The sequence below is a fragment of the Aedes aegypti genome, chromosome 3 (genome assembly GCF_002204515.2).
Source record: "Aedes aegypti strain LVP_AGWG chromosome 3, AaegL5.0 Primary Assembly, whole genome shotgun sequence".
Taxonomy (NCBI): domain Eukaryota; kingdom Metazoa; phylum Arthropoda; class Insecta; order Diptera; family Culicidae; genus Aedes; species Aedes aegypti.
Window position 1 is genome coordinate 235,388,308 of NC_035109.1, and position 24,105 is coordinate 235,412,412.

The window sequence follows — 24,105 nt, forward strand, 5'->3', positions numbered from 1 at the left end:
AGTGATTTTTTGAAATTCTAGTTTCCTCCCATACTGCAGTAAAATGCAAACTTGGTATCCCATTTACTCAATGCCTACTTTTGTCGAATGTTACAAATATGCAGTTATGGGCAGTTAACGTACTCCATTTTTTTATTGTAAAAATAAATTTTACAATTAATCCAATAGTCCGACATAATAGAATAAGTGAATTGTACAAAATGCATTTAGTTCTAAGATAAATTTATTGAAAAATATAGTATTGTAACAATTAATCCTGTTGTTTTTTTTATAACGTTTTCGATTAGGGTATCGGCATGCCAAGCGACTATTGACGAATTTTTAATTATTCCATCAACATTGCGCATTACACTCAACATTGTGCTAGGCCGCAGATACCTAAGTGTGAACGTGTAGGAATTTGACTTTATAGACAGTGTCGTAAAGTGAACGATGGCTGATTATGAGATAGCCTACAATAACGGCGGGACAAAGAAAAACCACCTGCCTAAAAGGGGGATTGGCTGGGCGAGAACATGCTCATGTCTGTAGAGGGGATGTCTTGGTGGTGTGCTGCTCTTTTTTTAAATACCCTCGTTAACGATGCGATGGGAAGCTGCATGCTGCGTTTGTGTGTACTTAAGCAGATGGAGTGTTGAAAGAAAGAAATTACATTGTAATCGGCTGGTAGATTGCTATCAGGTGAATTTTTGCTTGAGAATCAGGGTGGACCCATTCTAGTTGTTTTTTTTTTACAGTTAGCTGTGTACAATAGAATGATTAAAATTTTGAATTTATTGGTGGTTACAAAAGCTATCTGCGGCATATTTTATAATATTCTTATCTGATTCAGCACAGTAAATGCATATATGTTTTGGACTCTCATATAATTGAAGCACGAAAATCAAAATCACAGTTAATCAAACCCCTAAATAGTTGAGTCCGATTTGTGCTAAATAAAAATACGGCAATAGATAATACATTATGCCTATATATTTAAAAATATATATTCCAAAAATGTTGGATAACCCTTATGGTCTTCGATCATTTCTTTCCATCACATTAGATCTACATTCCATGAATTGATGTGAGCATGTGTTATGCTTTGATAAGTGATCAAAATATTATTTATTACGTTGGTCGATCTAATGACCTATAATCCATGATACTCTTGGATGGAGCAATTGAGCCCATATCAAGAAACGCGGAAGTTTTATCAGAAGGGTCGAGAGTGATGTGATTGAAAGGTGGAAGTAGCACTCAGATGAACATCTGAATGTTGCTAAGAGGAACGCTGAATATGTCTATGTCAGCATTGCAGACAATGGAAACCAAGTAACTCCCACTTTGAGGGAAGTTGAGGATGCAATTCAACAGCTTAGAAAACAATAAAGCAGCTGATGAGGTGAGGAGTATCCAAGTTGAACTCATCAAGATAGACCTGGAGAAACTGGCCTTTTGTCTGCACCGGTTGATGGGCACAATCTGGGAAACAGAACAGTTACCGGAGGAACGAAATGGAGGTAGTATTCCCCATCTATATACAAACAATTTTAAAGCGATCACCATTTTGAATGAGACTCAAAACGTGTTATCACAGATTATCTTTCGTCGTTTATAAAAAATATTAACAAATTGCTCTAACACTAGGCTAGTTCATTTCGGTACCAACAGCTTAACTTCTCTGCCAATGAAAGTCGTCACTATAACTTTAAGATCTTAAGTTACTATCACAGGGTTGGGATTCGATCCCAGGTCATCGGAAAATGAGAAGTATGTATGAGAAGTATGTATGTATACCAAGTTTCAGCGTATCACCTTTTCATCGATTTTAGGGCGACATACGAGAGCTACTTTCCCGAGAAACCCACAAGATTGAATAAAGCTACAAGGAAGAGCATTTATTCAGCATTATAAATCCAAAAAAGTTCGGAAATCATTTTAATTTACCTTCGAAATAGACACTGTTCATATTAGGTGTCATTTCCGGAATATGAGACAAAATGGTTTACGGATATAATCGACAAAACATTTGAAACGGTGGCAGATAGACCGCCTGGCTCGCAAAAGTAGTCGGACTGGTTAAGAATGCATAAGAGACTAAGTACACACTTAGTTTTTCATTCCGCGCTCGATTGTGCAAATCCGTTCTGCAATCCCGAATGAACCAGAGTCGTGCTTCCATAGCATTAGTTAAGTAAAAAGTGGCTGTAAAAAGATTCGGTCATGAAAATAATCAGGGCTAAAATTATGTTTTTGAAAAATGCAACTTCTAGATGTGGAAATACTAATCCGACACATTTGGCAAAGTTGAAGCATGTATTAAAAACTTTCCAAAATGGCCATACAAGTCTTCACATTTTGATAATAGATGGCAACACTGCTCGATTGTTATCAAAAGAGCCAATTCTTTGGGGGTGTTATATGCAGATACCAATAATTTTAAAGATAATCATACCGAATGTTCACCAAAGTTGAAGTAAGTGCTGCATGTAAGTTCAAAATAAATTTGAGCGGAATGGGAGAGATCACAGTAGGCTGCGTGCCAACGGATGTGTTGAAAATTGATCTGACACGTTTTATTCATCATTTCCGCAAATAATTAAATTCTGGTGAATTAAGCTGGTGAAACGACTGGTGCAGCCTTAAAAAAAAGTGTCTTTTGCTGAAATACTTGAGCAATTGGTTGAGGTATATCGTGTTCTTCTCGTTTTCGCGGTGTTACTAAATTTGAACGGAGAAAATATGGCTGGTGGTGCTGATCCGAAAAAGGGAGGGGAAAATTCCTAAACCATGTTCTTTTTTTTCTCGAGCTGCTTATCTGCGATTTGGTGAAATCCGGCTGATGGCGTCCTTCAATTTCCAATCCAGAAGTTTATTTGAATGAATAGTGCGAAACGGATCCTAGATGTTGAGAAAACCGTGGGCATTGTACTTGTTGCGTTTGGAAGAAACCATGATTCGTTCTGTGCAGTTTGAAGGAAGTTTTTATACCATGTAATCGAAATTCAAAACAACGAAAATCAGTGTAGTGTTAACAAAAGTGCCATTCCACGAGTAAAAGGAAAACGCTACTTCGTTTTCAAAAATTAAAGGCCTACTACGATTAAAAATGTGCATTCCAATTCGGAATTTCCGAACAACCATGACGCATGAACTAAAGGAAAATGCTGATGAATATGTGTAATATTAAATTAAAATTAGAAACGAAACACAGATACGAGATAATTACGGAAATAGATAGTTTCATGAATAAACAGATCATTTGAGACTATAGCTTACATGGTGCAGAATATGAGGGAGGTCAAAATTACTTTTCTTATCGTTTCAGAGAGCGAGTAAGAGCGCTTAAGCCTAGGCTCTAGAGCGGGAGAAATACCTGTGTCCCATCCCAGAAAGGAAGGCGATCATTGTTCTAGAATTTTTCCAGCAATCGATGCTAGCGTGCATGAAACTCTTGTTTGCGGATATTTGAGAAACCTGACCACTAATCAATATGGCGTCTTCGGCTAAGTTAACACTATCATTATTCAAGCTGGATCATTCAATGAAATATATTGGCTATAATAATGATTGCTTATAACCAACTGAAAAACACTTGTACAGTTATTACCTAAGAGCCTTCTTTCCAAAGTTGCCACTTTTGCATTCGTATATCGTGTGGCAAGTGCGATGATACCTTATACCCAAAGAAGTGAAGGGGATTTCTATTACGAAAAGATCATGGACCGACCGGGAATCGAATCCTTCAGCATGGCTTTGCTTTGTAGGCCCGGATCTGAGCTGAGGAAAACAAAAGTTTCACCGCCAACTGGAAAATTTTAAATTTCATGCCCAAAATAACGACAAACTTTGAGCTACTGAACCACTTTGTCATAAACCCCACATTTCTAAGTGGTCAGAGTCCTGCGAAAAAAATTAAACTCATGAAGCACTAGTGCCGGCTGGTGGCAAAATTTTGATTTGCATGGCTCGCACAACGATAACCCTTGACTTACTGAACAAGTTTGACAAAGGCGTCGTCTTTCTAAGTAGTCAGGATCCTGAGATATTTGGAAAAAAAAAACAAATTTTATGCACACCTGATGGAAAAATCTCGAATCTCTTTGCTGGAACAATGATAGCCCTTAATGTACTAAACAAGTTTTCCGAAAGCGCCATCTTTCTAAGTAGTTAAGATTTGGAAATATTTGCAAAACAAAAGTGCCAACTGGTGGCAAAATTTCGAATCTCTCGGCCAGCATAAGAGATTTTAGGCTACTGAAAAACTTCGCTGAAGGCTCCATCTTTCTAAGTGGTCAGTTTTATGCTCACTAGCATTTCATGATGGCAACATCTTGAATGGCTTTCTGGCTAGAAAAAAGTCTTCGACGTGAGTAGTGTGTGATCCTCTGACCACGACGCTTGTTCCTGCGGGGGCGGGTGAAGCGGTCAGGACTAATCGTGTCAGTTGTGTGGTTCGCGCAGTGCTGTGGAATATTGATAGTGCATTGTTGGCGAAAAGCAGTGAAATTTTATGTTTTTTATATCTAACTGATCAAAACTTTTTTTTCAGTAATGGTTCGGATCTGGGAGGGAGGCACCGATATTACACACGAAATATGACTCAAAGTTAATTCGAATTGGAAGAAAACTCCAGCTTACCAACGACAATCAAGGCAGACTTGATGAAAATCGCTAGTTTTTCTTCCTTCGATTGTTCTGGACAAACATGGAAAAAGGGCCAAAATTTTCTGTGCATTTAATTTTCGTTTTTATTGGACACTTTATATTCAATCAGGATAAAAGGTGCAATTGTGACATTACTTTTGAATAAGCATAAATAGCTTTTCAATCGATTTTTTGTCACATTTGGTAAAATTCAAAAATACGTTTTAATCAATTACGCGCTTTTATCATGTTTGTCCATTGCTTTAGATCTGGGCTCACAGTGACAGTTCGTGACAGCAGAATCTCGGCTCACTTTGACGTACATAAATTTCGTATTGATTTCTCCCTCCCAGGTTCGGATATATCAGGTAAATTCAAAATTGATATTTATATACTTATTACCATATGTTATTTATAATGCTCTAAACTGTCGAACTGAGCTTATCCTCCTATACACCCTACGCTACATGTAGATTTCTCAAAACCAATAGAGTTGAGCATTGTACAGCCAATAACTAGCGCATGAATATTGCTATTCCTGGCGATGGACCCAGAACATTTGTTGTTTAAGTGTTTTCAATTTAATCTTTTATAGCCGGCAATCAAAAGAGAAAATATGTGTATTTAAATTTGAAAACTTTTGTTTTTTCTGCTCAGTATTGATTACAAAGCAAAACCGATCCTTCCACGGTCACCGGATAGTTCTGATAAAAAAACGCGTTCTGAATATGTACGCGGACAAAAATCTTGCAAGCACTACGCGCTCTAACCTGTCTAAAAATAAACCGATCGGAACGCGCAAACGGAACAAAACTGTTGGCGGAAACGAGCGAAGAAAAACCGTGAAAAATATAACAAAAATCACTTCCGTGACAACTGACATGTTGAAATGCGTCATTAAACACAACACTTTATCCGGAAAACGAAAAATAACCCGACTCTATAAGTTCCGTTTCATCCGGACGGAAAAATATGTTTCGTCCTAGATTCCACGGCAGCCAAAACTAATTGAATCACAGCATCAGAAACACAAGTCACTCACATAATTTTCACTTATTTCCACTAAATTTCACTTGTACATAAAAATTATATTCAAACAATGTTCAAATTTGTAAATTAGCAGAATGAAAAAGTTTTTTGACGGTAGAGCAAAAAATTTCGCGTCCGATTTGTATCACAGCACACTTCGATCGGTCCCTGCAGATATGTGAACCAAGTGATGTGTTAGCACACGGGTAGAAATCAGAATCAAAAAACAGGATTATGATTCATGATATCATGATTTCAGAGCGTTTTCAGCTTATGAAAATACACCATGATTTGGACTCATGATATCATGAGTCAAATTTCCGTAACGCAACACACGCGTTATGTGTTTGTTGTGGATTGCTCGGAATCATGAATCACATGCCTAAAATCATGAGCCGCGCATCCGTTTATGATCGACAATATTAAGAAATATAAAAAAATAATAGCTAGAGCGAGATTCGAACCAGAATCCTTCTGATTGTCAGTCCCGTACCATACCACACTACCAGTTTATTATGTTCAGATGGAGGTGATCGAAACGAATGAAATTGTGCAATGCACCCCGTTTACTGTTGTCATTCTGGATGTTACGCTTTTGAGGAATCATGATTATGACTCTAGGAACCATGATTTGTGGTCCTGATATCATGACCTAACCAAATTATGAATTTCATGACTTGTAAATCATGATTCGGGAATCAGATTTTTTTTTCCCGTGCACAAAGTAGTTCACTTGTAGATTTAAAAATTAGTAAGTTGTTGTAAATCTACACCAAACGCAAAATTTGGAAATATACATTCCTGGACCTGGACATCGCAAGGATTACTGCAGGGTAGGGTGTGTGTTGTTTCGCAACATAAAATCATTCGTTCACATGGACTGAGCTTATACGGGGTTATATCTCGCAATTTCATTGACAATTATTGGAATTACAGACATTTTTGTAAATAAATTTTAACCGTTCAATGTTCTACTTTTTTGTCATTCGACCACTTTTGCGTCTGTACATCGCATGCAGATAGTCTGTGGCCTGGAAAGTCAAGAAAAATTAAAATCTAAAAATATCATCGTACGGGAGGGATTCGAACCCGACATCATCAGAATGGTCATTCTGAATAGCTGTGCGTTTACCGCTGAACTATTTGGTCCTCATGTCGGCCTTTATTTCTTTTAATGAAAAAAATTGTAGATTAATACTAGATATTATTGGAATTTCATATAGTATAGAGCTAAATGATAATAATACAGCAAATATTTTATATTGTGCCAACCCCAAGTAATCGCGGACATGAGCAAATAACAGATGACACACCTGATAGTGATCGTCTCCGCACACTTTTCAGTTCTTTCATCTGCGTGCAATTGTAGTTTCCTCATGTCCCGACATATCCCCCACCCTTCCGACAAGCAGGTTCGATAATTATGGTTTTTGATGTGCGCAGTGAGCATACTTGAAATTCCTACTTCTCAACCATTAATGCCTACCTGATCGTCGAACCATGTTCTGTACCTAAATGAGGAATTTCGCATTTTGTCGGGAGCATATTTCAGCCAACTTACCGGTACGCTGTTGGGGAGCGGTTTGTCCCTCGTCGATTGTACTGTAGACTCATTATGCATGTCTAGGGGTATTTGTCCTGTTTCACATGGTCTATTGATTTCGATCTGGAAAGGGAACGAGGCGGAAGAAGAGAACAACATGAGTATGGACAAACCATATGCATTAAAATGGTATGAATAATTGTGATGGGTATACGGTGAGTTGCATCTCGGGGCTGCATAAGCATTGGAGTGCATAAATGCAAGCGGGGTTTTTATATTGACTCAACGCCGCGCGTTTGTTTGGTGGCCTATGCTTGTTCAGTGGATTATAATGAAGCGAAAAAATGTTGCTCTGCCTTTCTTCCGGAGAAAATAGTATACGCCAAAGGTAATGGGCAAAAGATGATTATGGATGCATAAAATTCATAATTTTACACGGTAACGGCATCCAGCGACTTATGTTTGTTCTTAAACAGGGTTCATCTCTTCAATAATGTTGTCCCACCGCTCAAGTCTTTTGTACAGAAATGGAGGAATCGATGGTATGGTTGAGGCAAATGACTAGCAATTTCAGCGCCCTTGTTGGACTTGGGCACCCTTTCAGACATTTAACGAATGATTTCGGGTTCAGTGTTCTAATAATTCATCCTAATGATCCTTTATTCATTCTACTTTTAACTACGGATTGAGGAACAACTTCCTCTGTCTTTTATCTGTATTTTGTATTAGAGGAAAACCCGTTTCCAATGGTCATGGCCATTGGACCTATTCACGATTTTTATAACGCTGAAAGGGGCGGGTAGGTGTCCTTAAGATGTTACAGTTCATACAAAATTTGAAAAATATGTACACAAAATGCGTTACGAGGGGGTGGGTGGGCGACAAAAATTTTCATTTTTAGCGTTACGTAATTCGTTATTAGGAAATTTGTTAATGAATTGCAATAATTGCAATTGGATGAATATAGAATAGTTGTCCTATTGACAAAATATTCTCAATGTCACAGATATCCATGTAGAAATTGCTGGTATAAGTTTCTAGCTCAATCATAAACAGATTGCGCCAGAGATGTAGTCCCTCTGTGAGCCTCCAAACCTTGTTTTGATTTTTTTTACTTTTTAATAAAATTATATCATTTTTTCTCTCTATTGAAAACTTACACACGCTCAAAAAAGAGTTCTGGAAAACGTGAACTGTCAAAAATTCACTATGAACTACCATCATGTTCACATGAACATGATCTAGTTCACGGTGTATTTTTGCTTGTTGACGAGTTCACGTCTGCTGTTCACGGATACGAGAACGGTTTTTTTTTCTGTGCATATGTCCTGTGTATATCGTGTGGCAGGTACGAAGATACTCTATGCCCTGGGAATCGAGAAAATTTCCTTTACGAAAAGTCCCTCGACCAGCGGGATTTGAACCCACGACACTCAGCATTATCATGCTGAATAGCTGCGCGTTTACCGCTACGGCTATCTGGGCCCCTTTAGGTATATTGAATTGTTTTAGGTGAGTGCACTTATAAGCAAACATAAGTTTTATTGTTCGAAAATTGAAACACCAGGTTTCAATTTTCGACCGGTCGAAAAAGCATACCATGATTTCAGCAGTTTTTTATAAATTTCTTTATTAGTATCATTCCAAATATTACATTCATTCATAGATCTAGGTGTTCTGTGTTATAAGACAATACCATCATTTGCCGCACCGAAAAGATCTGGTCCGTTGTCGAGCGGCCGTCGATGAAAACTGCTTGATAACTTCCCACGAACTCGTTTGTTATAGGTGATAGACGACGGAAGAGAATCTGGGATTGCACTTTGTAGGCGGCGTTTAGGATGGTGATTGCACGATAATTTTCACACTCCAGTTTGTCGCCCTTTTTGTAGATAGGGCATATAACGCCTTGCATCCACTCCTCCGGTAGCTGTTGAGTCATTGGTACTATACCAGGGAGGAAGCTTCAGAATCATTTTCAAAATTTTATTTTGAATTTGCTGCAAAGCTTTCTTCCTGGTATTGCAACAGCTAGTCCATATTGGCACAGCATATAACATGGCCGGCCTGAACATTTGTTTGAATAGCAAAAGCTTGTTCTTAAGACAAAGTTTTGATTTTCTATTAATAAGGGGATAGAGACATTTTACATATTTATTACATTTGGCTTGAATGCCCCTAATATGATTTTTGAAAGTTATATTCTTATCTAACATGAGCCATAGATACTTAACTTCATCTGACCAATTTATTGGAACCCCTCTCATCACGTTATCGTAACGGATATTATCTTTCATCTGCCTGGCACGAGCCTCAATGACTCTCCTTCGCGAAGGGCAATCTCAAGTGACTTATAGTCACTTGAGAGACCTTTCAAGACGACTTTGAACAAACGTTCAGTTTTGTCGTCATAAGTAAAAAAAATGTTTGAGAAGAAGTTCGCGATTTTTAAGAGTTTCCGGCAAAACGCGACAGTCTCCTTTCTTTGCGATTTGGAAGGAAACCTTGATTCCCCTAATGGAGTTCAAGATCTGCTGCCTAAATCCCGCAAATTTGGAACAACTGACCACGATAGGCGGCACTCTTTGCTTCCTCACTTGAATCGAAGAGCCTGGGCTAGAGGCTGCTTCGATTTGGTGTTCGGAAAATCTGTCTAGATCTAGAGCATCGAACTGATTGCTCATTTCGATACAATTATTCATTTCACCCGTGGAAGAAAGTTTGTATTCCGGAGAAACGTCCTTTCTTCCATTCTTGCCACGTTTAGTGACAGTTTTAAATCCCACTTTTTTGGAAGGAAGTTGTGAATTCAGAGATTCACCCTTCCTTTTGTTTGTTGTTGCAACCATGTTTAGTGAATAAACAAAAGAAGGCGTGACCTTCGAGAGGTTTTTTCCCAAAACGGTGTCCAAGAGGGATTACCACCGCTAGCTTTCGCCAACGGGTCCAACGATAAATCGAAGGCACGGGTCCAAACAAGGATCGTAAAGGGATCAATAGTAGAATAAATAGTACTAAAAAGTACTGTTTTAGTAGCACTGAAAAGTACTGTTTTATTGCTTTAGGTAGTTTTTAAGAAAACTTCCAAGAGCAGAGCACGAAGTTACGATGTGCACTGTCCCTTGGACGCGTTATTAGATAGAACGACTCAACTATACAATTAGGAACACTCATACGATTCCGTCGACACCAATCGACAAACATATTCAATAATGTTTGAAGACGAACGCAGTCTTCCACTGTGCGTACGACAACGTATAACTTATGATCGTCAGCATATGCAAGCATGCAGCATCACGTCGTTGAAAAATAAAAGAAACAGTAGAGAACCCAGGTTACTGCTTTGCGGCACTCAAGGCAGAATCGTAAAACTCGACGACGTACAGGATTCGACTGTGACTCCGGTTAAATAGGATTGTAATCATGATGATAGTCATGATGATTGACGCGCCTAATTTAGATATTTTTGCCAGCAGAATGTTGTGGTTAATTGTGAAATACGCTGCACTGGGAATCACGTCATCTTCAGCGGTGTCCGGCCATTTGGCCCAATGCCGTTTGGCCGAACGCCATTTGGCCGAATGCCATTTGGCCGAAAGGGTCATTTGGCCGAATGCCGTTTGGCCGAATCATGAACAAAAAATCAAATTGCTACAATGCTGATGTGTAGGATTCATAAATGTGACCCAATAACTGATAAGCTAATTAATTTGTTGATTTTTATGATGTGACGGGACGTCATGTTTGTCACTATATAAGAGATCCAAGAGAATGATAACATCGACCCTTTTATTCAGGACGAAGTTGTGAACTCCACACATCACGTTAAGACTCTGAGGTGATGATTGATTCGCCACTGGATTACCAATGGTGTAATAAGGTTTCAAGTGTTTTTAATGATTCCATCAGAAATTTTTCCTTCTTTTAAACATAGGCTATTCTTTCTAGTTATACTGGTTCCATTACTATCGGCAATGATTGATCTTATATTTTAATTGGGTATTTTTCCTTCTTTAAATCATCGGCAATTCTTTGTTGTTGTACTGGTGAAATAAATTATTATATGCATTGCACTTGTTTTAATTTTCATAAGAGACTTATCCTTCTTTTGTTTATAGGCTGTTCTGTCAAGAGGGAAATATTTTTCATAATTAATTTAATTGAAGCTTAAAATACGTTCTTTTCAAAACATATTTTTTTAACTCAAGGGTCAACTTACACAATCCGAAAAAATCATGCGATTTTACGTCTTTTGGATGCACATAAAAGAAGCGAGCCAAATGACGTGAATTGGTATCTCATTTTAAATACGATGGTGTCTGATTCGGGACCTTCATTGTCCTTCATCATGTAAAATTACATTTTTCTTTCAATACATCTTTCAGAACCCATTTTTACGTCATTTCTTCTGGTGGCTATTACCACTATCATAGCATTGACCAACTGCTTACATTTAGGATGTTCTTCTTTCAGCTCTGACTGTTTCTTCAACTAACACTTAAAAGCTTATGTATATCAATGATGATATTTCCTATTTTTATGAATAAGCTGAATAAGTTCTTTGAAATTCACAATAAATCCATGCTAACTGTAGTTCACTTTTATTTTCAATTTCGGCGAAACGGCATTCGGCCAAATGGCGTTCGGCCAAATGGCGTTCGGCCAAATGACCCTTTCGGCCAAATGGCGTTCGGCCAAACGGCATTTGGCCAAATGGCATTCGGCCAAATGACCCGGAACCAGGCATAAATCCATGCTGATTAAAGAAAATATAGTTCTTGGTTTGCACTGCTCACGATCATCTCAAACAACTTCGATGCAGCAGAAAAGCTAGTGAGACCTCTGTAGTTAATAACATCCCGTTTCTCACTCTTTTTATGGACCGGAACCATGAATGAATACATCCAAATCGCAGAGAAAGTCGAATCACTATATGATTGATTGAAAATCCGACACAGTGGATCGGCCAAAGCACTCATTCATCGACAATATTCGGCAGGTCAGGTAAAATGGTGTATTTCAGTTCTTTTAGCAGCATGTGAGATCATGTAGGGCGTAATTTGGGAAATATCCAGATCTAAACGGTCTCTATGGACATCTGAAACAACAGAATTCACCTCAGATGGGGTTGCGGAATTCGCATCAACAACAGATGAGAAATGGACGGCGAAAAGTACGCATTTTTCCAAAGGTGACGAAGAAACAGTGTCGTTCGGTAAAACACTCATCGGGATGGTCAAGCTTTTCCTTTTGGAATTCACGTAGTTCCGAAACGGTTTCGAATTTCGCTGAAGGTTGGATTGCTCTCGTAATATATACGACTTGTTAAGTGACGGATTTAGCTCTTGAAACGACGTCGTAATACGTAGACGTAGACTCCGTCGCCACGGATCGCTTGAAAACATACGTAGCTTTCATCGCGACTGTGACGAGTATCTCTTTTTACGCTCCTTTTTTATGCCTTCTTTTTAACGCTCCAAATTCCAACTTACGCTCTCTTTTTTTACGCTGCAATTATTACTGCCAACTTACGCTCCTGTTTGATGAACCTATGTAATATGAGTATTTTTGGAACGGTACCGATGATGAGATGCCGGAAATCGATGTTTGACACCATCTTGAATTCCAATATGACGACTTCCGGTTTGTGAAAATCACTTCAAATCCATGCAATATAAGTATTTTTGGAACGAGTAATAGATGTCAGGTCCTTCGGGCTCCTAATGCAGCTTTGGCTAATAATATCATTGCAGTCAATATTCGGATGCGTTTATCCAGCTTTACAATACCCCACGCTTGCCAACAGAAGGTATAGCAACTAGATGAGCAGTTTCCAGAGAGGGACAGACATGAAAAATGCTGCCAAAAACCCTATGGTAGTGACTCCAGGCCGATATCATCAACAAACCTGATGTTCACTTTGAATGATGTTAGACGGGAGTATGACTTGAGACTTATTATCTGTTTATTGGTTTCAAGGCAGCTTAAGATTCACTGATGAAACATGAGCTGTGGCAGTTAATGTGTAAACACAGTGTTCCGACGAAACTAATTAGGCAGCTACGTGCAACGTTGGATGGTTAGATATGGAGTGTCCGGGGTGCAGACCAAAGGTCAACCTTGATTGTGACGTGAGACCGATTGAAGCAGAGAGATGTATCGCTGCACATTGCAGTTAAGAGTTCGATTTGGAGATCAGGCGTGCAGAGAAACGACACTATTATTATACGGTAGCGTATACTCCTAGGCTTTGCGAGCGACATCGATCTCATTTGAATCAATAGCATGGGAAAGAAGGAAGCCTTCGTGCCTCTGAAGAAAGAGGCAACAAAGATAGATTTGACAATGAATTCTACCAAAACGAAGTACATCGTTGCATGCAGAGACTGAGAAAGGCCTAGTGGCTCTGGTGCTGAGTAAGTATCTTACCAGCTAGATGCCTAAACATTTTATACGCTGACACTTCTGATGGCTTTCAACGGGTATGGAGAATGAGCGTTGATAGAGGCAGACGGGAAAGACTTCGGTGACCTTTGAACCGTAAACGTTCAGAATAACTGGAGATGTATCGCTCAACACCGACGAAGCTCTGTAGTGACGAGATGTTACGCTCCAAAAAAGTACTAAGTACGTAGGTGTCCAAAATTTAACGAGTGCAGGCACCATGCTGGTTTCATCCAATTTGATGACAGCACCCACATTTCGTAAAATGTCTTTTGCATCTGATTCCCGCTTGGCTCGACTTGGAAAATCGACTTTAATTGAAACATTAATGTTGAATAATCCAGTGAGTTATACAGCGACAAAAAATCCTACACTATTGTGGCGAAAACTCATTGAATATGTCACACGAATTGAACGCCTCCACAAGTCAATCCAAACTGAAACCGTCACATCATGTGCGGCGACGACTTTCGAATCATCATATCAAGAGATGAAATTAAGTAATTTAGCGAACTCGCACGAAGATGAAGATTTCTTATTTCCCAAGATTAATAAAAACGTAGAGAGCAAGTGGTAATCCAATGAGGTTGATTCGTATGAAAAATGACCGTGCCATATGTGTATGCCTGCAATATCAATTTCTCGAAATTGGATAATTAGCTACGACCATACTGGGGTCTTCATCTGTCTGAATTTATATTGGTGGGTTGAACAAACTCGCATGAGTAAATATTTTTTCTGCATGACCTCCTCCCAGCCTTCGGCGGAGACATCGAATTAGACGAGATAATACGCATCGCACAGCTTGTGGAACCGGTTTTGGGCTGGAGACTGCCAAAAATCGACAAAACAAACCATCTCTTCGCCGCCAGCAGTCCCACGTGGTGAGGAAGCTGCTGCGACAGTATTGAATTTCAATGTGGCTCTGCGGGTGTAGTGGAACGAAAAGCCCCAAATTCCCAGTTGCGGAACGTTACATCTAGTGTCTGCGGACGACACGCTGCTGTTGCGACCGCTGTGCGCTAAGTCCGATCGAGAGGATTGTCGTGGGGATCGTGGGTTGTCTTGAGAGCAAAGTGATGAATATAAATCATAATAATAAACTACCAGCAACGGCGATGAAGACGATGCCGGTGCGGTGTGTGGTAGTCGAAGCAGAAAAAAGAGGCGAGGGAAGCGCAACGTGATAAATTCAACATTTTTTTCTTCATGAAAACTTTGCGATGACCTGAATGATGAACGACAGAAGAAGGATGACAGAGAGCGTGGAGTCTCAACGGTAAATGGGATTTTGTGGCCTGCTGGAGATTTCGACAGTTTTGAAGTTGAATTGTGCGCCTTACTAGGGACAAAGATTGTGGTTTCTGTTTTTTCATTTCCTGTAGATAATTGATTTTAGTGAAATATTGCATTTGATGGAAATAATTATATCAGACCGTTTTTAGATTTTATCAATAAGGCTGATACAAATATTAATTTTCTTTTATGCCACCCCCCCCCCTTCAAAAATCCGAAAATTTTGAAGGGGAGAAAAAAAAAAGATTCATCATTTTTTTTGACATCAGTTAGATTTTTTTTTATTTTTAGAGTAAAAACCAGGTAAAATAATGATCCAGATGACGATAGGAAAAAGTTTAACAACTATCATTAGAAATAAAAATTCAAAAAAAAAATAACTTTATTTTTCATTTTTATTTTTTTGTTCCTTATTTATTTTTATAAACCCCCCCCCCCCGGGTACCTTCCAAGTGGTCTCGGAAATAAAAGATAATTAATATTTGTATCAGCCTAAGTAGGGTAAATAACTACTTGAGCACTTTCATGATTAACTTTGGCATGTGGGGTTTTTCTCTGCCGAGAATATGGTATCCTTGCGAACCATATGAAAATTTTTAAAACATTTGAAAACCAATTGAAAACCTATATGAGCACTTAAAATATATATTGCGAATGCTTAAGATACCATTGGTTGCCCACTGGATACAGAGCCAAGTTTGTCAACTTTCTTTTCTTACAGCCCACTATCTTCCTCTAGGTAATTTAATGCAATGACAACTATAGAGGATATTGAAAACAAATCTCTTTAGGGTGGTTGAAAAGCGAAAGTCCCATAATTGCTTGTTTACTTTGCCCGCGCTGGACTTCGGTCAAAGATCCAATGACTAAGACACGGTGACTCTCAATTTGAGAGTAATACAGACTTACGCTTGCCTGTACCGCGACTAGTTTGACTTTCCCGCTACGATATTGATCTATCGATTGATCATTTAGACATGTGCTCTGAAGCTCGTTGTGCTGTTTAATCGCTTCATTTAATAGCGTGCACTTGAGCCCATCGGTGATCGGGCGCGGCTTGCAATCATGCAACACGAACGATATGCACAAACGCTTGACGGATTGGCTACCCATGTTCGCATAACTGACGTAAGCGTCACTGACGTTTTCCGCATATTTTCATTATTTTAACGAGCAATAACAAATTCTTCATAGTATTTGCAATCATACGCTGATTAATGTAGTCAGAGTGCTGAAATTGTCAATGGTGCTTAGGTCAACTGTACGAATATGGGTAGATGGATGCGTTGCATATCCGGACGACGTGGTGCGTTAATTAATCTGCGCGTAATTAGTTTACTTCTCGAGATTCGAAAGACTCATTAACCTCGACTGGTCGGCTGGTGATCACGTAGATTTTGGCGGCAACTAAACTGTCGTTTAGTGAGCATAACTCCATCACAATTGCCAAGGTCAACTGAAATCTGGGTTTTATCAGTACACTGTCTTACCGGTTTTGGCATCAAGGCTCGATTTTTATGTTGCCAAAATGGGGATGTTGCCTGTGTGGTACTGAATGAACATTGTCATAGATCTTGTCTTCCAACCCTGTTATGATGGCTGACAATCAAAAGCCTGTTGAAAGATATCCGAGAATGTAGCAGCGGATCGAACATCAAACGATCCTAGTAGGCATGGCACAACTTTGATGCCTCACTCCTATAGTAACGTCAGAATGGAATGAAAGGTTTTTCGTGGGGCTCCCGCTTGTTAACGAATCCAGGCACTCCAGGAACACGAAATATTATTTAAAACTCCTGGCAGGATCGCCAAATGTGAAGCTCAGAATCGATGTTGGCAAGCGGGAGCCCCACGAAAAACCTTTCATTCCATTCTGACGTTACTATAGGAGTGAGGCATCAAAGTTGTGCCATGCCTACTAGGATCGTTTGATGTTCGATCCGCTGCTACATTCTCGGATATCTTTCAACAGGCTTTTGATTGTCAGCCATCATAACAGGGTTGGAAGACAAGATCTATGACAATGTTCATTCAGTACCACACATTGCCAAATTCGGGAATTTTGAAATGCTTATGTTTTTATCATTCTAATCATCAGAAAATGCGGAAAAAATCAAGCTGAAAGTTGCAAAATTGATGATTAAAGGATTGGGGCCTTCCTGAGCCGAGTGGTTAGAGACCGCAGCTACAAAGCAAAGCCATGCTGAAGGCGTGGGTTCGATTCCCGGTCAGTCCAGAATCTTTTTGCAATTGAAAATTTTTTGACTTCTCTGGGCAATAGCGTATCATCGTACTTGCTACACGATATACGCAAGCGAAAATGGCAACTTTTAGCATAGAAACTTCTCAGTTAATAACTGTTTAAGTGCTAATTGAAACTAAGCTGAGAAGCAGGCTCTGTTCCAGTGAGGTTGTAATGCCAAGAAGAAGAAGGATTGGAAAATATTTCTTGAAAGAAAAAAGATGTTAAAAAAGAAATGTGTGGCAAATTGAAGCAACGCGAGGAGTCATAATCGAACTGAAAATTATTGAAAGTTTTACTGCCGAAATCACCTCAACAGACTGAATCGCAAATCGACCACGTTTTGATTGATGGAAGACACTTCTCGGACATTATCGACGTCAGAACCTACCGCGGCGCAAACATCGATTCGGACCACTACCTAGTGGCGGTTAAAGTGCGCCAACGACTCTCCGTTCGGTACCGACGCCCGCCACGGTACAATCTGGAACGACTCAAGCTACCCGAAGTCGCAACTGATTACGCGCAAAGCCTTGAAGCAGCGTTGCCGGAAGAGGAAGAGCTCACCGAAGGAGGACTGCTGGAGTGGTCTCAAAGCAGCCATTACCAATGCAGCGGAAGGTGCCATTGGGTTTTTTTTTTTTTTTTCCTTCTAAGCAATGGGGGGATAATCTGCTCAACAGACTCCGGACCGAGGTCCGGGAGTGTGGGGTTGGGGACCATTTACTACGTACAAGCAGTAAACAGGACTACACCCCCGACCCACTAAACCATTTCCATTGCCGCCAAACCCTTCGTCTCTCCGGGACCACCAAGAAGGCATTGCTTCGGAGAGGGGCTATTGCACATCGCATCCTCCAGGTTAGCTGCGTAGCCATGCAGCAACGAACATCGATGACACGCTTATGGGGGTCCACCAAGGTAGCATGCTGGCGCATTGCCAGCTTCCCGGGTGGTCCTCACCTCCCGTTGTCCGCTGAAGGCGGGCAGGGTCGACCACTAAGCCCGCGCCCAGCTGCACCGCAGGTATCAAGAACTGATACTGCGGGCTTCGCAATTTGACCTACTGAAGGCTCAGGCCCTATCAGCTAGCACCAGCTGGGATTGCTGACGAAGGGGCCTCCACCTGCCCCGAACAACCAGAGGCTCGTATCCACCCAGTAGGCCGGCGCCACGACAGCAGCGCTACCAGGATGTTCTCCCCGCGGCCACTTAATCGCTGTAAGGGTCGATTTCGACCGTAGGGCACCGGTATGACCTACGTAGCCGACTGCGAACCCTTGGACCACCTGTTGATTAGCGTCTGCACTAGTCACTCCTCGAGTCCACACGCCACCTCCTTTGGAGTTCCGAGACGATGTGGGTGATAGCCGATGAAACGGCATTCCAGCCAAACTCGTCTGCACACATCCTCTGGACCAAATTGTCCGGAGTCGTGTCCCGACCGCATGTGGCAAGCATGCGGTCACGCATTGTGCGGAAACGCGGGCACATGAACAAAACGTGTTCCGCCGTTTCCTCTAAACCTGCACAAACTGGACATTCGGGAGAACCCGCATGACCGAAACGGTGTAGATATTGTCTAAAGCATCCATGACCCGAAAGGACCTGTGTTAGGTGGAATGTTAGTTCCCCATGGCGCCTATTGACCCAGATATCTAACCTCGGAATCAACCTGTGAGTCCACATTCCCTTGGTGGAACTGTCCCACGCACGCTGCCATTTGACCATGGAGGCCAGTCTGGCAGTCCTGCGTATGCCTCTTGTGCCGCGCATTTCGAAGCACTCTATGTCTTCCATGATAAGGATACCAATAGGCATCATACCGGTGATGACACAAAGTGCATCGTGTGACACGGTACGGTACGCGCTCGCAACCCTCAGGCACATTAGCCTATAAGTACTCTCTAGCTTGCTACGGTAGCTATCGGTACTCAAAGCCGTGCCCCAAGCCGGGCCACCATACCTCAGTATGGACGAGGCGACACTGGCCAGAAGCTTACGCTTGCTGGCGTACACCGCAGAGCTATTGGACATCATCCGGGACAGTGCCACAATAGCTGTGGAGGCTCTCTTGCAGGCATAATCGACATGGCTACCGAAGGTAAGCTTGTCGTCGATCATCACCCCCAAGTGTTTGACGGAGCGCTTCGAAGTGATTGTGCAGTCGCCTACACTGATCACCGCTTGCTGCACCGACTTTCGGTTGTTGACAACAACTGCCTCCGTTTTGTGGTGAGCCAATTCCAGTTTCCTGGAGCTCATCCACTCCTCCACAATTGCGATCGAGTGGGCTGCAGTCAATTCCACTTCTTCGATCGATTCACCGTAGACCTCCAGCGTAATATCGTCGGCAAAGCCAACGATGACCACACCCGCCGGGAATTTTAATCTCAACACCTCGTCGTACATGACATTCCATAACACCGGACCCAGGATGGAACCTTGCGGGACTCCTGAGGTTATGTGAAAGCACTTCCGACCCACCTCTGTGTCATAGACTAATACCCGATTCTGGAAGTAACTTCCGAGAATCTTATACAGGTACTCGGGTATCCCCAGACGCAGGAGAGCATCAGCAATAGCCGCCCAACTGGCACTATTAAATGCATTCCTTACATCCAGAGTCACTACTGCGCAGTAGCGAATACCCCTCCTCTTACGCTGGAGTGCTATCTCAGCGGTTTTCTTAACCGTCAGAATAGCGTCTACAGTGGACCTCCCTTTCCGGAAGCCGAACTGGTTGCCTGAGAGACCATTTACACCCTCGGTGTACCTCGACAGTCTGTTGAGGATGATCTTCTCGAGCACTTTCCCCACCGTGTCAATCAAGCATATTGGTCTATACGCCGACGGGTCACCGGGTGGTTTCCCCGCCTTTGGCAATAGTACCAGGCTCTGCCTCTTCCACGCATCTGGAAATACTCCCTCGTCCAGGCATATCTGCATAGCAGATCTGAACATACCGGGAGCCTCCAAGATTGCGACTTTGAGGGCCAGGTTTGGAACTCCATCCGGACCTGGTGCCTTCCCCATGCTTAGGGATTTTGCAATCCCTACAAGTTCCTCATCAGTTACTCTATCCTCATCACCAGCCCCAATCCCCGGCTGTCCTACAAAAGGAGGCCATGGGCTAGGGTTGTGGCGCGGGAAGAGCCCCTCGATGATCCCCTCCAGCATCTGTGGAGACTGCTCCGTAGGAGCAATTGCACCTCTTGTCTTCGCCATTACGATCCTGTAGGCATCACCCCACGGGTTCGCGTTGGCACTCTGACAGAGTCCCTCGAAGCAGGCCTTTTTGCTTGCCCTTATCTCAGACTTCAGCGCGACTTTGGCAGCGGTGAACACCGCCCGTCGTTCTTCATGCTCCTGCTCGGTACGTGCTCGCTGCATCCGTCTCCTGGCCCGTAGGCAGGCACGGCGCAGGTTCGCAATAGCTTGAGTCCACCAGTATGTCGGTGGTCTCCCATTCCTAGGGTGGACTTTTCTAGGCATGGTCGCATCGCATGCACGCGTAAGCACCGCTACCAGTTCGTCCCCGCTTAGGCCGAGTAGGTTACGCTCACGGCGGAGCGCCTCCCTAAGTACTTCATCATTGAAGTACGATGTCTTCCACCTACGAGGGCTTGGCCTTGACCTAGCCGCTTCCTCAACCCGCTGCCTGCTGTTGTTGTAGTCGATACTGTAGCGAACCGCCAGGTGGTCGCTGTGAGTGTAGGCATCGTCTACCCTCCAGTTCGAACTACTCGTTAGGCCAGGACTACAAAAAGTAACGTCGATAATCGACTCCGCTCCGTTACGGCTGAAGGTACTTTTGGCACCAACATTAGCCAGATCGACATCTAGCACGGCCAGTGCCTCTAGCAGGATTTGACCTCGCTGGTTCGTGTTACGGCTTCCCCATTCCACGGCCCAGGCATTGAAGTCACCCGCTATTACAACTGGCCTTCGCCCTGTCAGCGCGGTCGTCATGCAGTCCAGCATCTGCGTGAACCGCTCGGTCGACCAACTCGGAGGCGCATAGCAGCTACAGAAGAGGACCCCGTTTACTTTGGCGATCACGAAGCCCTCGTAGGTAGTAGACACCAACTGCTGGACAGGGTATTTACCCGTTGTCCATATCGCCGCCATTTTTCCGGATCCATCCACGACCCAGTTGCCGTTGCCGGCGGGTACTCGGTATGGGTCCGATATGATGGCGATGTCCGTCCCCCACTCAGCAACTGACTGGTACAGCAGTTGCTGAGCTGCGTCACAGTGGTTCAGGTTCAGCTGCGTTACCTGCACTGTGATTTTTCGTTGATGGCTCGTTTGAAGGTCGGGCACCTTGAGCCTCCCGTTGGGTGATTGTTGTTCACGGACTTGCCGGAACAAATCAAGCACTAGGTTCTTGCAGCCTAGTGCCTTATGACCTTCCTCACCACAACGCCTGCACAACTTAGTCCTATCAGGGCCTTTACAGCCCCAGGACTTGTGTCCAGGTTCCCTGCACCTAAAGCAGATCACTGGTTGCTCATGTATGTTCAGTGAACATACTGACCAACCAACCTTGATCTTACCTACCTTAGCGGACTTATTTGCGTCTGCCACAGGTAGGTGTACTAAGGCCACCTGAGTACCTGCCGGACCTTTCCGTAGCTGAACGGCGGTGGTGGGCACCTGCACTTTGCACTGTTGCCGCAGTGCCGTGACGAGCTCTTCTGCGTTAGTGATCTCGTCAAGGTTCATCACCTTCAGAGTCACTGACTGCGTCAGAGCCCTCACTTCAACACCAGCGCCAAGGACCTCTTCCGCCAAACTTTTGTAGGCGGCGCCCTTGCGCTCCTTGTCGCGCTTAAGCTCGAGGATCATTTCACCTGTACGAGTGCGTCTGACACTGCGTACGTCGGCTCCTAGATCCGCAAGCTTCGCGTCACTGCGCATCGCCTTCAGGACTTCCGAGTACTTGGACTCTTCCGTCTTGATGATGATCGCATCACCCTTTTCGCGCTTGGCACCTACCCTCCTACCTTTCTTAGGTCTGGTATCCCTGCGCTCCTGTTTCTCCTGTTTCTTCTTCTTCTTCTTCCTCACTACGGTTGTCCAGGGGGCGTCCCCCCCCTGCTCCGCCCTGACCTGTGGTGATGGAGGACCTCTCAAAGGTCGCAACCCCCTGTTCCCATCACTCCGTGAGGGGCCAGCCTTTTCGGGCCCACCCTTCTCGGCTTTCCGGGACGCCTGGCTGGGGTCCGATTTTCCGGCACTTCTGCCGGTTTTCGGGGTCAGTATCCGCCTGGCCTTACGAGCGCCGCCGGGTAGCTCCTCCCCTGACGGCTGCCTCGCGCGCTTCTGCGATTGCTTGCTGTAAGCATTCGCTTCCACGCTTTTGGGGCTGCCCGCGAAAACGAAGGGTTCCGTCTGGGTAGACTTCGGCACCTTCAGTTCCACGGGTTCTGCCGCAGCCACAGTCACCATGGGTTCAGCATGGTTCTGCTTGGCCGCCAACATTGACTTACGAAGTCTAAGCAAGGCCTGCTTGAGGTCCTTGCTGATGTTAGACTTCGAGGACGCAAAGTCAATTATGGAGTCGAGCTGCTGTGCAGCCACTTCCATCGCAGAGAGCCCATCTCTACTTTTATTGATGGCCCTCATCAACCACGCTCCATCCATAACTTCACCCGATGCGTTAGCCGGGGATGAAATATGGGTTCCAGCACTGGCACTGCGTGCACTGCTGCCTCCTCCTGCTTCTACTCTCCTCAACGGAGATCTAGCTAGCCCACTTCTTGCGAAGGGGTTCGCTTCCCTACTACTGCAACTACCTGCACTACTACTATTGTTTTGATTAGATATTGTACTCATTTTTGAATCCCACGAGTAGCACGGGAAAAGAGGTCCACCACGCCAGAGCCCTGCATTAACGCGGTAAAGGACAAAATACTGTGAGGGGTGCCCAGGTGCCCCACAGGCTCCGTTAATGGCCGAACATCTTTTTCACCCCTTCGACCATTCATTCCTCAGCACGGTTTTTCGCATCACACCTTGAATTGGGGTTACCCCGTTTGGTGGACTCTTGTAACCGTTCGTAAAACTTTACTAGAGATTATTAGCAAACTCGGTGGCTTCTTTTGTAGTTGCGCTACTATCTCTTCTACAACTTTCGCGATATTCTTAATCTCTTCTGCATACTTTGTCACGCTTTCGTGGACAATACTATACTTCCTATCCTCCTTGAATAACCTTCTCAACAATCTCTTCTTGTCCTCTAAATTCTCTCTTCTATCAACCGTTTGTTTTCGGAGACGTAACTCAAAATCAACTTCCTCCTCCAACAAATGATCAACTGTCGGTCGAATGTATGGACCAGCCATTTTCAACTTCAAAACCTCAGATCAAAATCAGCAAAATCTTCTTATTTTCAATGAAAAATACTCAATTTGATGATTGAACAAAAAAGAAGGAAATTCAAAACAAATTTCGTAGGATACTCAGAAAAAAATAGGATCAACTAATGTAGAAAAAAGCATCAAAAATAGGCTAGGCTAGAAAAATAATTCAGTTCAGTTTAAATTCAATTCAGATTAATTCAATTATGGAAGGAAAAATTCAAATTAAGTACTTACGGACTATTAAAAAAAAACAATTCAATTCGAAAACTTAAAAACTAGAAAGCAATTCAAACGAAATTTCAATTCAGATCCTTAAAACTATAAACAAAATTCAATAAAAAGTAAAACTAAGGTTGGTAATCAAAATTCAGTTCAAAATCAAATTCAAGTTCAGTTCAGTTTAAAATTAAATTCAAGATCTTAAAAACAAACAACATTCACCTCAAACTTATAGCTAGAAAAATCAATGTAAAATAATAAAAACCAATTTCAAAATTTCTTACAGAATAAAATAAAATTCAACTGCAAAATTAACTTTTTCTAAATTAAAATAG

At 42.6% G+C, this 24,105-nt stretch overlaps 1 long non-coding RNA gene across 1 annotated transcript in view; it reads right to left on the bottom strand.

Moving 5' to 3' along the window:
* Positions 1 to 7,221: 7,221 nt before the first annotated feature.
* The window catches only part of LOC110678990, a 127,981-nt gene continuing 111,097 nt past the window's right edge, over positions 7,222 to 24,105 (bottom strand). Inside the window, exon 3 of the long non-coding RNA XR_002502114.1 lies at positions 7,222 to 7,324. This is a non-coding gene — a long non-coding RNA (uncharacterized LOC110678990). The remainder of the gene's footprint in view (positions 7,325 to 24,105) is intronic.